This window comes from Canis lupus, chromosome 9 (genome assembly GCF_048164855.1).
Source record: "Canis lupus baileyi chromosome 9, mCanLup2.hap1, whole genome shotgun sequence".
NCBI classification, from domain to species: Eukaryota; Metazoa; Chordata; class Mammalia; order Carnivora; family Canidae; genus Canis; species Canis lupus.
The window spans coordinates 38,035,778-38,053,098 of record NC_132846.1 but is presented as its reverse complement, the minus strand read 5'-3'; positions in this window follow the sequence as shown (position 1 = coordinate 38,053,098).

Below are 17,321 nucleotides of genomic sequence, written 5' to 3'. Positions count from 1 at the left end.
TTTTTTATCCCCACATCAAAACATTGTTTATGGAATTGTTGAAAAGCAATATCTTTCAGTGATGTGATCTTCTAGGTAAACCCAAACCTCCCCTATTAAAAAAATGTACTTCATATTTTAAGCAGTTTTAGACTTAAAAATTACAGATATAATACATAGAGTTACTACATATCCCATGCTCAGTTTCTCCTGCCATTAAGATATTAGTATGGTACATTTGTTATTATTAATGAACCAATATCAATATATTATTATCAACTAAGGTCCATACTTTACTCAGTTTCCTTAGTATGTACCAAATGTTCTTTTTCTATTCTAGGATCTCACCCAGGATACCACATTACATTTAGTTGTTGTGTCTCGAGGGGGAGGAGCAAGATGGCGGGAGAGTAGGGTCTCCAAATCACCTGTCTCCACCAAATTACCTAGAAAACCTTCCAATCATCCTGAAAATCTATGAATTCAGCCTGAGAATTAAAGAGAGAACACCTGGAATGCAACAGTGAGGAGAGTTCGCGCTTCTATCAAGGTAGGAAGACGGGGAAAAAAGAAGTAAAGAAACAAAGGCCTCCAAGGGGGAGGGGCCCCGCGAGGAGCCGGGCTGAGGCCGGGGCGAGGGTCCCCAGGACAGGAGAGCCCCGTCCCGGAGGAGCAGGAGCTGCACCGACCTTCCCGGGCGGAAAGGGGCTCGCAGGGAGGTGGAGCAGGACCCAGGAGGGCGGGGATGCCCTCAGGCTCCCGGGGACACTAACAGACACCTGCGCCCCAGGAGAGTGCGCCGAGCTCCCTAAGGGCTGCAGCGCGCACGGCGGGAACCGGGAGCAGCTCGGAGGGGCTCGGGCAGAGGAAGAGGCTCCGTGCGGAGGGGGCTGCGCGGTTCCAGGAGCAGCTCGGAGGGGCTCGGGCGGCAGCTCCGCGGAGGGGGTTGCGCGGCCCGGGAGCGCGAATCCACCAGCGCAGGCTCCGGAGCACAGGGCGCCGGGACACAGCCCAGGATCCCGCCTCCCCCGGGACAGGCAGAGGCCGGGAGGGCCCAGGACAGCGAGGACGCTCCTGCCCCAGCTGAGCACATCAGCGGCCCCGCCCCGGAGCCTCCAGGCCCTGCAGACGGAGAGCTCCGGAGTTCCTGCCGGAGCTGAATCCAGGTTTCCAGAGCGGCCCCGCCACTGGGGTTGTTGCTCCTGGGTCCTCACGGGGTAAACAACCCCCACTGAGCCCTGCACCAGGCAGGGGCACAGCAGCTCCCCCAACTGCTAACACCTGAAAACCAGCACAACAGGCCCCTCCCCCAGAACACCAGCTAGACGGACAACTTCCAGGAGAAGCCAAGGGACTTAAAGTACACAGAATCAGAAGATACTCCCCGGTGGTTCTTTTTTCTTTCTTTCTTTCTTTCTTTCTTTTTTTTTTTTTTTGCTTTTTGATTTGTTTCCTTCCCCCACCCCCTTTTTTTCCTCCTTTCTTTTTCTTTCTCTTTTTCTTCTCTCTTTTTTTTTTTCGTTTTTTTCTTCCCTTTTTTTTCTCTTTCTCTTTTCTTTCCTTCTTTCTCTCCTCTCTTTTTCTCTTTTTCCCAATACAACTTGCTTTTGGCCACTCTGCACTGAGCAAAATGACTAGAAGGAAAACCTCACCTCAAAAGAAAAATCAGAAACAGTCCTGTCTCCCACAGAGTTACAAAATCTGGATTACAATTCAATGTCAGAAAGCCAATTCAGAAGCACTATTATACAGCTACTGGTGGCTCTAGAAAAAAGCATAAAGGACTCAAGAGACTTCATGACTGCAGAATTTAGAGCTAATCAGGCAGAAATTAAAAATCAATTGAATGAGATGCAATCCAAACTAGAAGTCCTAACGACGAGGGTTAACGAGGTGGAAGAACGACTGAGTGACATAGAAGACAAGTTGATAGCAAAGAGGGAAACTGAGGAAAAAAGAGACAAACAATTAAAAGACCATGAAGATAGATTAAGGGAAATAAACGACAGCCTGAGAAAGAAAAACCTACGTTTAATTGGGGTTCCCAGGGCGCCGAAAGGGACAGAGGGCCAGAATATGTATTTGAACAAATTCTAGCTGAAAACTTTCCTAATCTGGGAAGGGAAACAGGCATTCAGATCCAGGAAATAGAGAGATCCCCCCCTAAAATCAATAAAAACCGTTCAACACCTCGACATTTAATAGTGAAGCTTGCAAATTCCAAAGATAAAGAGAAGATCCTTAAAGCAGCAAGAGACAAGAAATCCCTGACTTTTATGGGGAGGAGTATTAGGGTAACAGCAGACCTCTCCACAGAGACCTGGCAGGCCAGAAAGGGCTGGCAGGATATATTCAGGGTCCTAAATGAAAAAAAACATGCAACCAAGAATACTTTATCCAGCAAGGCTCTCATTCAAAATGGAAGGAGAGATAAAGAGCTTCCAAGACAGGCAGCAACTAAAAGAATATGTGACCTCCAAACCAGCTCTGCAAGAAATTTTAAGGGGGACTCTTAAAATTCCCCTTTAAGAAGAAGTTCAGTGGAACAGTCCACAAAAACAAGGACTGAATAGATATCATGATGACACTAAACTCATATCTCTCAATAGTAACTCTGAACGTGAACGGGCTTAATGACCCCATCAAAAGGCGCAGGGTTTCAGACTGGATAAAAAAGCAGGACCCATCTATTTGCTGTCTACAAGAGACTCATTTTAGACAGAAGGACACCTACAGCCTGAAAATAAAAGGTTGGAGAACCATTTACCATTCGAATGGTCCTCAAAAGAAAGCAGGGGTAGCCATCCTTATATCAGATAAACTAAAATTTACCCCAAAGACTGTAGTGAGAGATGAAGAGGGACACTATATCATACTTAAAGGATCTATTCAACAAGAGGACTTAACAATCCTCAATATATATGCCCCGAATGTGGGAGCTGCCAAATATATCAATCAATTATTAACCAAAGTGAAGAAATACTTAGATAATAATACACTTATACTTGGTGACTTCAATCTAGCTCTTTCTATACTCGATAGGTCTTCTAAGCACAACATCTCCAAAGAAACGAGAGCTTTAAATGATACACTGGACCAGATGGATTTCACAGATATCTACAGAACTTTACATCCAAACTCAACTGAATACACATTCTTCTCAAGCGCACATGGAACTTTCTCCAGAATAGACCACATATTGGGTCACAAATCAGGTCTGAACCGATACCAAAAGATTGGGATTGTCCCCTGCATATTCTCAGACCATAATGCCTTGAAATTAGAACTAAATCACAACAAGAAGTTTGGAAGGACCTCAAACATGTGGAGGTTAAGGACCATCCTGCTAAAAGATAAAAGGGTCAACCAGGAAATTAAGGAAGAATAAAAAAGATTCATGGAAACTAATGAGAATGAAGATACAACCGTTCAAAATCTTTGGGATGCAGCAAAAGCAGTCCTAAGGGGGAAATACATCGCAATACAAGCATCCATTCAAAAACTGGAAAGAACTCAAATACAAAAGCTAACCTTACACATAAAGGAGCTAGAGAAAAAACAGCAAATAGATCCTACACCCAAGAGAAGAAGGGAGTTAATAAAGATTCGAGCAGAACTCAACGAAATCGAGACCAGAAGAACTGTGGAACAGATCAACACAACCAGGAGTTGGTTCTTTGAAAGAATTAACAAGATAGATAAACCATTAGCCAGCCTTATTAAAAAGAAGAGAGAGAAGACTCAAATTAATGAAATCATGAATGAGAAAGGAGAGATCACTACCAACACCAAGGAAATACAAACGATTTTAAAAATATATTATGAACAGCTATACGCCAATAAATTAGGCAATCTAGAAGAAATGGACGCATTCCTGGAAAGCCACAAACTACCAAAACTGGAACAGGAAGAAATAGAAAACCTGAACAGGCCAATAACCAGGGAGGAAATTGAAGCAGTCATCAAAAACCTCCCAAGACACAAGAGTCCAGGGCCAGATGGCTTCCCAGGGGAATTCTATCAAACGTTTAAAGAAGAAACCATACCTATTCTCCTAAAGCTGTTTGGAAAGATAGAAAGAGATGGAGTACTTCCAAATTCATTCTATGAGGCCAGCATCACCTTAATTCCAAAACCAGACAAAGACCCCACCAAAAAGGAGAATTACAGACCAATATCCCCGATGAACATGGATGCAAAAATTCTCAACAAGATACTGGCCAATAGGATCCAACAGTACATTAAGAAAATTATTCACCATGACCAAGTAGGATTTATCCCCGGGACACAAGGCTGGTTCACCACCCGTAAAACAATCAATGTGATTCATCATATCAGCAAGAGAAAAACCAAGAACCATATGATCCTCTCATTAGATGCAGAGAAAGCATTTGACAAAATACAGCATCCATTCCTGATCAAAACTCTTCAGAGTGTAGGGATAGAGGGAACATTCCTCAACATCTTAAAAGCCATCTACGAAAAGCCCACAGCAAATATCATTCTCAATGGGGAAGCACTGGGAGCCTTTCCCCTAAGATCAGGAACAAGACAGGGTTGTCCACTCTCACCACTGCTATTCAACATAGTACTGGAAGTCCTAGCCTCAGCAATCAGACAACAAAAAGACATTAAAGGCATTCAAATTGGCAAAGAAGAAGTCAAACTCTCCCTCTTCGCCGATGACATGATACTCTACATAGAAAACCCAAAAGCCTCCACCCCAAGATTGCTAGAACTCATACAGCAATTCGGTAGTGTGGCAGGATACAAAATCAATGCCCAGAAATCAGTGGCATTTCTATACACTAACAATGAGACTGAAGAAAGAGAAATTAAGGAGTCAATCCCATTTACAATTGCACCCAAAAGCATAAGATACCTAGGAATAAACCTAACCAAAGAGGTAAAGGATCTATACCCTCAAAACTATAGAACACTTCTGAAAGAAATTGAGGAAGACACAAAGAGATGGAAAAATATTCCATGCTCATGGATTGGCAGAATTAATATTGTGAAAATGTCAATGTTACCCAGGGCAATATACACGTTTAATGCAATCCCTATCAAAATACCATGGACTTTCTTCAGAGAGTTAGAACAAATTATTTTAAGATTTGTGTGGAATCAGAAAACACCCCGAATAGCCAGGGGAATTTTAAAAAAGAAAACCATATCTGGGGGCATCACAATGCCAGATTTCAGGGTGTACTACAAAGCTGTGGTCATCAAGACAGTGTGGTACTGACACAAAAACAGACACATAGATCAGTGGAACAGAATAGAGAATCCAGAAGTGGACCCTGAACTTTATGGGCAACTAATATTCGATAAAGGAGGAAAGACTATCCATTGGAAGAAAGAGTCTCTTCAATAAATGGTGCTGGGAAAATTGGACATCCACATGCAGAAGAATGAAACTAGACCACTCTCTTTCACCATACACAAAGATAAACTCAAAATGGATGAAAGATCTAAATGTGAGACAAGATTCCATCAAAGTCCTAGAGAAGAACACAGGCAACACCCTTTTTGAACTCGGCCATAGTAACTTCTTGCAAGATACATCCACGAAGGCAAAAGAAACAAAAGCAAAAATGAACTATTGGGACTTCATCAAGATAAGAAGCTTCTGCACAGCAAAGGATACAGTCAACAAAACTAAAAGACAACCTACAGAATGGGAGAAGATATTTGCAAATGACCTATCAGATATAGGGCTAGTTTCCAAGATCTATAAAGAACTTATTAAACTCAACACCAAAGAAACAAACAATCCAATCATGAAATGGGCAAAAGACATGAACAGAAATCTCACAGAGGAAGACATAGACATGGCCAACATGCACATGAGAAAATGCTCTGCATCACTTGCCATCAGGGAAATACAAATCAAAACCACAGTGAGATACCACCTCACACCAGTGAGAATGGGGAAAATTAACAAGGCAGGAAACAACAAATGTTGGAGAGGATGTGGAGAAAAGGGAACCCTCATACACTGTTGGTGGGAATGTGAACTGGTGCAGCCACTCTGGAAAACTGTGTGGAGGTTCCTCAAACAGTTAAAAATAGACCTGCCCTACGACCCAGCAATTGCACTGCTGGGGATTTACCCCAAAGATACAGATGCAGTGAAACGCCGGGACACCTGCACCCCGATGTTTATAGCAGCAATGGCCACGATAGCCAAACTGTGGAAGGAGCCTCGGTGTCCAACGAAAGATGAATGGATAAAGAAGATGTGGTTTATGTATACAATGGAATATTACTCAGCTATTAGAAATGACAAATACCCACCATTTGCTTCAACATGGATGGAACTGGAGGGTGTTATGCTGAGTGAAGTAAGTCAGTTGGAGAAGGACAAACATTATATGTTCTCATTCATTTGGGGAATATAAATAATAGTGAAAGGGAATATAAGGGAAGGGGGAAGAAATGTGTGGGAAATACCAGAAAGGGAGACAGAACGTAAAGACTGCTAACTCTGGGAAACAAACTAGGGGTGTTGGAAGGGGAGGAGGGCGGGGGGTGGGAGTGAATGGGTGACGGGCACTGGGGGTTATTCTGTATGTTAGTAAATTGAACACCAATAAAAAATAAAAAAAAATAAAAAAAAGGATAGTTGTTGTGTCTCCTCAGGCTTCTCTTGGCTGTGATATTTTCCAAACTTAATTTGTTTTTGAGGAGTATTCATCAAGCATTTTGTAGAATGCACCTTAATTGGGATTCATTTGATGTTTTTCATGATTAGACTGGGTTATTTGTTTTTAGGAGGAAAGCCACAAAGATAAAGAGCCATTTTCATCACATTATCAAGGGTCTATTCTATCAATATGACCCATTACTACTGATGCTGACCTTATCATTTGGCTGAAGTAGTTTGTCATGTTTCTTCACTGTAAAGTTAAACTCTTTCCAGGCAGTACTCATTGTAAGGTAGTCATTATGTACAGCCCACACTAAAAAAAAGTGGGGAGTATGCTCTACCTCCTTGAGGGTAGAGTATCTACATGAATTATTTAGAATTCTTCTGCAAGGGAGATTGGTCTCCTTGCCCTGATTTATTTATATTAGTCTGGCTTCCTAGATGTTTATTTTTATACTTTGGATTATATTTTTATACTTTGGATTATACTCCAATATTACATTGTTTACTTGATTGATCAAATTCTTTCAGGTTTGGCCATTGGGAGCTCTTTCTGTTGGCTCATGTATCCTTTTGACATCCACCTATCAATGTGTGTGTTAATACTTTCTTTTTTTGAACTACAAGATGCTCCAGGACCATCTTATGTGTTTCCTGACCTAGTCCTAGAATCAGCCATTTCTCCAAGGAGCCCTGGTTCCTTTTATTGAAAAATGGTATTAGAAACTAATATCTGGGCACTAGGAGTGCTCCTTGGTAGTGGGGTGTCATTGCTTCTCAGCTCATTCAGCTGACAGAACAAGGAAATATACTTGTGTATAGGAACTCCTATATATATACAAACATAAATATTTTTATATGTAACCACATGTATCTATGTTAAGGTAAGCATGAGTTCATATTAATAGCTCCACATTTAATCCGTTACCACATAGAATATTCTAGTCTCCTCACATTGTTGATCTGTGAACTCCCACTACAACAGTGAGAAGCCTGGCTCTTCCTAATCCATTTACTTAATTATTCAATTCTTGCGCAAATGTATAGGAGTATCAAAATTCTTAACCTGAAACCCCATGGGAAACAACTTTATATTCTACTGGAATTATAGTTTGATGTACATTTTCTTTTGCCTTTAGAGGTTCCCCCCCAATTTTTAAAATTAGGTATAATTAACATACAGTGTTATATTGGTTTTAGGCATACACATAGTAATTTAACAATTCTAGAAATTACTCAGTACTTGTCAGGGTAAGTGTGCTCTTGTTGTGAATGGCAAGATTCCTTCCTTCCTTCCTCATCCCTCCTTCCTTTCTCTTTCCTTTCCTTTCTTTTAATTTTTTTATTTGAGCATAGTTGACCTACAGTATTACATTATGTGTTACAGATATACAACATAGTGATTTATTTTTTTAAGATATTTCTTTCTTTCTTTCTTTCTTTCTTTCTTTCTTTCTTTCTTTCTTTCTTTCTTTCTTTCTTTTTTCTTTCTTTCTTTCTTCCTTCTTTCTTTCTTCTCCTTCTCTCTTTCTCCTTCTCTCTTTCTTTCTCCTTCTCTCTTTCTTTCTTTTCCTTCTCTCTTTCTTTCTTTCTTTCTTTCTTTCTTTCTTTCTTTCTTTCTTTCTTTCTTTCTTTCTTTCTTTCTTTCTTTCTTTCTTTCTTTCTTTCTTTCTTTCTTTCTCTCTTTCTTGGAGTTCAATTTACCAACATATAGCATAACACCCAGTGCTCATCCCATCAAGTGTCCCCCTCAGTGCCCATCACCCAGTCACCCCCACCCCCGTCCACCTCCCTTTCTACCACCCCTTGTTTGTTTCCCAGAGTTAGGAGTCTCTCGACAACATAGTGATTTAACAAGTTTATACACTATGCTATGCTCACTACAAGTGTAGCTACCATCTGTCATCATGCAACATTATTATGATATCATTGATTATATTCCTTGTGCTGTGCCTTTTATTTCTGTGATTTATTTACTTCATAACTGGAAGCCTGTATCTCCCACTCCCCTTCACCTGTTTTGTCCATCCCTCACCCCTCTGGCAGCCATCAGTTTGTTTTCTGTATTTATGGGCCTATTTCTGCTTTCTGTTTATCTATTTGTATCTTTAGATTCCACAGGTATGAAATCATATAGCATTTATCTTTCTCAGTCTGACTTATGTCACTTAGCATAGTACTCTAGGGGTCCACCCATGTCATCACAAGTAGCATGATCTCATTCCTTTTTTATGGCTGTATAATGTTCATATGTGATTATATGTGTGTATGTATGCCACACTTATCCATTTGTCTATTAGTGGACATAGGTTGTTTCTATATCATGACTGTTGTAAATAATACTGCAGTAAACATAGGGGTGTGTATATCTTGTTGGATTAGTGTTTTCATTTTTTATAGGTAGATACCCATTAGAGAAAGAATTGGGATTATATGGTATTTCTATTTTTAATTTTTTGAGGAAACTCTGTACTGTTTTCCACAGTGTCTATACTAGCTTGCATTCCTACAAACAGTGCGCCAAGATTCCTTTTTCTCCATGTACTTTCCAACCCTTGTTATTTCTTGTGTTTTTGATTCTAGCTATTCTGATGGGTATAAGGTGATATGTCATCATGGTTTTGATTCACATTTTCCTGATGATGTGTGATGTTAAGCATTTTTTCATGTGTCTGTTGGTCATCCCTCTCTATGTCGTCTTTGGAAAAATGTCTACTGAGATCCTCTGCCTATTTTTAAACTGGGTTATTTGGGTGGTTTTTTGTTTTGTTTTATTTTGTTTGGTATTGAGGTAAAGTCTTTATATATTTTGAATATTAACCTCTTATTGGATATGTCATTTGCAAATATCTTCTCCTGGCCAATAGGTGGTCTTTTTGCTTTGTTGATGGTTTCTTGGCTATGCAAAAGCTTCTTATTCTCGTGTAGTTCCAATAATTTATTTTTGCTCTTATTTTCCTTGTCTGTGGAGACATATCTAGAAAAATACTACTACATCTGATGTCAGAAATTACTATGTTTTCTTCTAGGAGTTTTATAGTTTCAGGTCTCACATTCAGGTCTTTAGCCCATAGTGAGTTTATTTTTGTGTATGGCATCCAGAAAGTGGTCCGGTTTCATTCTTTCACATGTTCTTTTGCCTTAGGTCTTACACACTCCACTCATTTCCAAAATTACTTAGGTCAGCACCTTTACCTCTACTTCCTCCAGTGAAGTTGTTTCAAATATTTTTCATATGTTTAGATTGTTCTGTCATTTTCTGCATCCCATCCTAGGATCCCTTGACCTCCTAAATAATTTTAAAATTTACGTGCATTAAGGCTCACACTTTGTATTGTAAATAAAGCTCTGTAGGTTTTGACGCATGCATAGTGTCATGTACCTACAATTGCATACAGAATAATTTCACCATCCTAAGAAATTGCCTGTGCTTAATCTGTTTAACTCTTCCGCCTCTTTCTCTGAGCCCCTAGAAATCACTGATATCTTCACTGTCTCTATGGCTTTGCCTTTTCCAGGATGTTATGTAAGTGGAATCATGGTAAATAGCCTTTTCAGACTAGCTCCGTTCACTTAGCACTATGCACTTAAGATTCATCCATGCCTTTTTGTGACTTGATAGTTCATTTCTTTTAATCTCTGAATAATATTTCATTGTATGGATGTACCATAGTTTGCTTATCCATTCATCTATTGAAGGACATTTTGGTTTCTTCCAGTTTTGGGTGATTATAAATAAAGTTTCTGTAACATTCATATGCAGGTTTTTGTGTGGCCATAAATCCTCAGATCAGTTTGGTAAATACCTAGCTGAGTTATACGGTAATTGCTGAGTTAAATGGTAAGACTACGTTAGCTTAGCTGCCCTATTTAGCTAACATGCCACTCCTCAAAATCACGTGATGACCACCCCTACACTTATTGACAGTAATCACTATAAGTTATCTGGTTCTTTTGCCCCCACTTGAATTTTTGCACATAAATACAGTTACTGAATTTCCCTGCTATATCAGAATAATCATTCTGTGCACTTTTCCACAGTTCTTTCACATATGTGATGTGAATAGCAGCTACATAGTAACTAATTTATTCAAGGGAGAATCCTGTTTCTGCCCCTGATCTATGACCTGATGCTGGGAAAACACCTAAATCGTTTCACCTGTGAAAGGGACTACTAGTAGCACCTATATAACCCTACCTCAATGGTTATAAGGATGTAAGGAGTTTTTAGAGCAGAGTCCTTTGACCAAGCACAATGCTGTTTGAAAGCCCTGCCAAGATTAAAATGTGAATGTGTTCATTCCTATTCCTATGCTGCTTCTACTGGAGATAACACTCCAACTTCATTTTCCTGCTACATAGGCACATATAGACCTTGATGACACTGAAGCAATTGATCTAGCCAGTCAATTTAGGAAAGCTCCTGGTAACTTTTGTGTATAAACATAGTAGGCAAGGAATCTGTTTTTAGTCAAATAAGATGATCTAATAGCCATTGGCAGAAATAATTAATCTTTTCTCATCTTTAAATAGAAAGAAAAGGATGACAGACTTCATTTTAAGGTATAGGCCTGCAGATAAATGAATGGGCTAAGCACTGAAGTGGTTTAATGATCCATGAATTAAATTGCATGAACATAAATTAGTACATAAACTCTATGGACATAAAATGGATCTGTTAAGAAACAAGTTTGGGCAGTTCACATCTGGTACACAATGTTTTCAGAATAAGGTTTAATTTTTAAAAGAGGTTTGAGAGTTCTGTATCCCAGCCAGAGAATGCTTATCTGCTTTATGCTAGTTTTTACCTGCAGGGTTTTTGTCTTTGTGACATCATTTATTTGCTTCTGTATTTTTAAATACATTGCACAATGGTGGGAACTCATCTAAGAAAGTTAATCATACCCTGGCAATCCTTAAGCATGCTGCTAGTTACTGAGAAAATTTTAAGAAGGATGTTATATCAAGACATTCTACATGGTCAAACTGATTTCCTATGATCATTTGACTGAACAGTGAATGTGCAAAAATCCTAGAGAACTGACAGGCAGAGATTAACACTGTGTTAGTAAGGTCAGCAAACACAAAATAATCCATAAATGCTTTCACACACACACACACACACACACACACACACACGTATTTGCGCACACATACAAGCATGCACAAACATATCTTTGCTGGTATCTGTTTGGCTTGGACTAGATGTATGTGTGGGATGTAACTGGAACTACCAAAAAGGATCACTACATTTCCAAATCACTTGCAATGATTGGTATCAGTTAAAACTGCTTGAATTATCCAATTGATCAGGGTCACAGTTTAGTATGGAAACAATTTATAGAGAAAATTATATTCTAAACATACCAGAAAAATCTACATATATAGATATCTCTATAAAGATATAAATATTTCAATTAAATGTTAATTACATCCTAGTGTCTTTGTCAGGGAAGAATAATAAATCATCCAATGTTCTTTTTACAATTATAATGTAAAAGGTAGTTCCCTATTGGATGGGTCAAATGTGTGTGTATCTTGAATATTGGTATCAGAACTCAGAGGTATTTCTTTTTTTCTTTTTATTTAAAATCAATTCCTTAACATATAGCATATTATTAGTTTCATAGGTAGTTTAGTGATTTACCAGTTGCCTGTAACACCCAGTTCTCATTCCATCAAGTGTCCTTCATAATGCTCACCACCAGGTTACCCCATCCCCCCACCCACCTCCCCTCCAGCAACCCTCAGTTTGTTTCTTGTAGTTAAGAATCTGTTATGGTTTTTCTCCCTCTCAGAGATATTTTTTGACCTGTATACTCCTATCAGAAAAAGCATGAGATGTAGAATATTTTATTCATTAATTCACTTTGTTCATTCATTCTACAAATATTCAGCACTGACTATATACCTGGCATTGGACTTGTTACTAGGGAACAGACAATCCAATGGTTGTTTTGAGGAGTCGAAACAGCTATAGAGCCAAGTGATTTGACTGACCAAATGTTTTTATTTAAAATTGAAGACTCAGGAAAATTAAGCAACCAAAAAGTTTTGACCACTTTTACCTATGCACACCCAATATGCCCACACCTACCTTCTACTAAATCTCTTTTGGCATCTTTGTCTGCTTTTTAAATATCGCCTGTTGGCTAGAACTCCAACAGATATATTGGCTATAACTGACAAATGTGATGGTTTGTAACCTTAAATAATCTATTCACTTCATCTACTCTGTAGGCACAATGAGAGTCAAATAAATGTCATTTCATATTCAACAATGAGATATGAGGTTTTAAATTTTCACTTGAAAACCTTAAAATGGACCAGAAATGACCGTAATAAAGGCAGGTGAACATTCCCTGGAACCCCTTTCTATTCTCCATTTTCTGGCATTGTTTTCCTATAGCTTATTCCTTCATTTTATATCAGAGATGACTATTTGGTAAGTGTGTTTAATTCTCCTTCAATTAGATTTGCAGAACATATTATTTCATTTTAATGAAAAAGTTTTTGAAACACAGCCAAATAGTTATAGAACAAGCAGATTTTGTTTTCTTACAATTTTATTAGTAAAAAAAAATGAAGTTCCGAATATTGAAAAGTCACAAATATGAAATTTTAAGTCAAATATTTGTGCTCTGTAAAAGGAGAACATCCTTTCTGAAGCTTGGAAGTTTTCATTAATGGACAAATTAGTTAAACAGACCTTTGCAATGAAAGAAAATTCCATTAGTTTGGTTGAAATTTTGTTTTACTTCAAGTTTATTTCATTATAAAAATAGGAAGAAAGCCACATAAAATTTTAAAAGAATAAGAAAGAAAACAATTAACTTTGGCTATTACCATATAAAGGATTCTGATGTGCTTCACTGAACACAAAATGTAGCCCGAGATTCCAAGAAGCTGGTTCCTTTCCCTGGCTTGGCAGAGCATCTGTTTCTCACAGATAGCTGAAAAAATACCCAGTTCTCTGCATTGCTTGGGCTCATTTCTGGTGGTTGCACTCCCTTGGCACAGAGTATAACCAGGTAAGCTGTATGTAAGGGATGGAATGCTGTAGGTGGTTGTGTTGAGTGTACTTCAAATTCTATGTATGCTCAATGGTATGGACTAAATATTTGGATACCCCTTCCAATTCATCTGTTGAAGTCCTGATCTCTAATATGATGATATTTGGAGGTGAAGCCTTTGGAAATTAATTATGTTGTGAGGGTAGAGACCCCTTGAATAGGATTAGTGCCATTATAAGAATAGACATGAGAGAGATGATCTCTGTCTCTGCCATGTGTGGGGACAGCAAGAAGGTAGCCATCTATAAATCAGGAAGTGGTCCTCACAAGAACTCAATCAACCATTCTGGCACTCTAATCTCCAACTTCACAGCTTCCAGAGCTATGAGAGAGAAGTTTCTGTTTTTTAAGTCATCCAGTCTACAGTATTTTGTTACAAAGTCTAAACAGACTAAGACATTCTTGTACCCCTCTTCTCCCCTGGAAAAAAAAAAAAAACTGAATTCATGGCCCATGGTCATACAAGCAATAAGCAACACTGTATCTGATACTGCAAAAAAAGTAAGTGCAAGAAAATAACCCTCTCTTTTTTAGACACTGAAGTAAAAAGTACAAAGGAAGGGGTGACTGCTCCTCCTAGTTCTGGGAATTTTAATAATTCCAGAGAGACCGTGACAAGAGCTAAGGTGAGTGCATGACTGTTGTGTTCCCTCCCCAATACACAGCCCTGGTGTTGGAGCACTCAGTGGACATTCATAAATAGTGGTACAGTCAATACTGTGGAACAGCTGGAACTGTGGTGGAGTTCTAAAACAGACCATGTAGTTAAAGAAAATGAAGATACCTTCCTCCGGAAAAAGAAGATTCAAGGCACACGACAGTTCTCCTCAAAGTATTTGAAAGAAATATTCATGTAGAAGGAGACCTATACTCCATCTATGGAACAAAATAATTGACATTATAAATAGGAATTTACAATGACAGCTGCCTCCAGTGAAAGCGTAACCACTGGGACAGCTCTTGATATGTCTCAACCACTTTAATTCTTAATTAGTTCTCACATCCTCACATCATTGGGGTTGCTTATTTATCTATTCATTTAAAAATATATATTGATCATCTTCAAAATTCTAGACACTATGAGGTACCAGGGAAACAACAGCAAATCCAACAAACATGGCGTTTTTCCTTATTCAGCTTATAAACTAGTGAATGATGAGATCAAGTACTATAGTGAGTTGCTTAAAAAGAAGCTGCACGATCATTTGCTAAGGATAGTGCAAAGGGAAATTCTGAATCACACATAAGGGCTAAACAAAATGATTTTGCTAATTCTTCCAAGACTGGAGATTCCTGGGATTCTTCATTTTCTCCCTGGATTCCCATTTATTAGAGACCTCATGATGACACCTGGGAGTCGTTATGTTCACTTTCATCCTCCTCCTCTTCACTTTCAACTCACCACTTTCTTTTCTGATCATTCTAATTCTAGTTCCCATACCCATATCACAAGGTCATCCTCATGGTTTACTGACATCTCCTAACTGGGCCCATATCTGTAGTCCAGCAGTGTACAAGTGACAGAGCATAGCATTTCAGGTCTTCCAGGAGATCCTAATGCAGCTTTTCTGCAGCTCAGAGGTTAAAAAATATAATTCTCTAGAGGGTTGAATGGACTTCCAAAAAGATATGCCTATGTCCAAATCCCTGTGGAACCTGGGAATGTTACCTCATTTGGAAAAAAAGTCTTTGCAGATGTAATTAAGTTAAAGATCTTGAAATGAGATCATTCTACATTCCCCAGGTGGGCCTTAAATGCAAAGACAAATGTCCTTATAAGAGAAGAGGAAAAGACCTACAGAAAGAAGGTGATGCAAAGATAGAGGCAGAGATTAAAGTGATATGGTCACAAGCCAGGGAAGCCAAGGATTGCTAATAGCCACCAGGGGCTAGAAGAGGCAAGCAAGGGTTCTCTCAGAGAGACTCCAGAGAGTGCAGCCCTGGGGACACCTTAATTTTGGACCTCTGGCCTCCAGAACTTTGAGAAAATAAATTTCTGCCTTTTAAAAACTACTTAGTCTGTGGTATTTGTTACAACAGCCTTAGGAAACTAATATATTTTGCCTTTCAATATCCAACACAACCAATTTCTCACAATGGTGCCAGAAGGGTCTTGTTGAATGCAAATGTGGTCATCTCACACCTCTGCTTTAAGCCTTCTATTGTCGCTATGAAGCCTATAGCAGCACTTCCTTTCCTCACCATGACTCCAGGAAAGACAGTGTTCTCTTGAGTGACCCACTCCCCTGGGGGTACACAGGTAATGTTCAATCATAGCACAATGGAATTAATGCCACTTTCCCTCCCACTCAAGAACTCAAGTCACAATGGAACGAAGATGACTGATGTGTGATGATGATTATAGGGGTAGACACTCTGATCTCAATAAACATAACAAAATCAGAAAAGAAACCGTTTTCAGACTGTTGCATGCCATTAGATTGCTTGAAACATCCCCGCTGACCACACTTTGCCAGCTGCCTGGTGTCACCTGGTGTCTGCCTTTCTCTCAAGCTTTTACCTTCCCTGAGAACACTATACTTCAGCTGTGCCAGTTTGCTTCTAGTCCCTAAGACACAACTTGCTCCTTCAACCCTCTTTGCCTTAGCATATACTCTTCCCTTTGCTTGGAATGCCCTTCTATACTTAGCCACCTGCTGACTTCTCTTCATCTTTTAAATCCAAATTCATATGCCATTTACTTTAGGAAGACTTTTTGCCCCCATGAAGTTTGATCCTTTATGTAATGAACTTACTTTCTATAAAATATACATTTTTATTTTACTTATTATACTATAATCCTTTGTTCATTTTCTTGACACTCAGGCCATTTAAAACTCACCTTAGTATTGAGTGTCTAGCACAAAGACGAAGCTCAGTACCAGTCTATTGAATTATATTGATTCAGAATTTAACACTCTGGAGTTGGTGATCACGTCTGAGGCTTGTGATACTTCTTTTGTGATGAAAATAGAACAAATATCAATATTTAATGGAATTTTTCATGATTTTAAGGGAACAGCTGTAAGAGGTTGGTAGAAAGAGTGAAGAAAATGTATTTACTTCTTAGGACATTCAATTATTAGGCAGCAACACTGGGTTTGGTACAATTAATTTGAGAACTGAGAACTTGATGATCTACTTTTATGAAACCCTGGTGATTAAATTGAGAAAGTTACTTCTATTCCCCACAAAAACAGACAAACAAAAGTATTTCTGAGAGTGAGACAGCTTCTCTTCATGCTTCACATGAGGATTTGTCCTGGACCCTGGTTCTTATCAACTGTCATCTGTCAGTGTCCCCTTTGCAGGCTTTCTTAGCCACTACCCGAACAGAGCAGCTTCCCCCTAGAGACACAGAAGGACATTGCATCTCAGGGTTCCTTTGGGAATAGATGTTTGGATTAAAAATAATGCAGTGATACCATTTCCATGAGTTCCCTAAATGGCTTGAAAGGATGTTTGTTGGTAAAAGCACCATTTCTATCCCTGTCCTCAAGCTTGGTTTCAGCCTGAGCTATTTTCGGCATTGTTTCCAGTTGCCTCTGGCCAGTGGCAGGATTTCACACTTGGCTGCCGCTTCTCATTACTGCCCACGGCTCCCTTTCTTGGTAAGG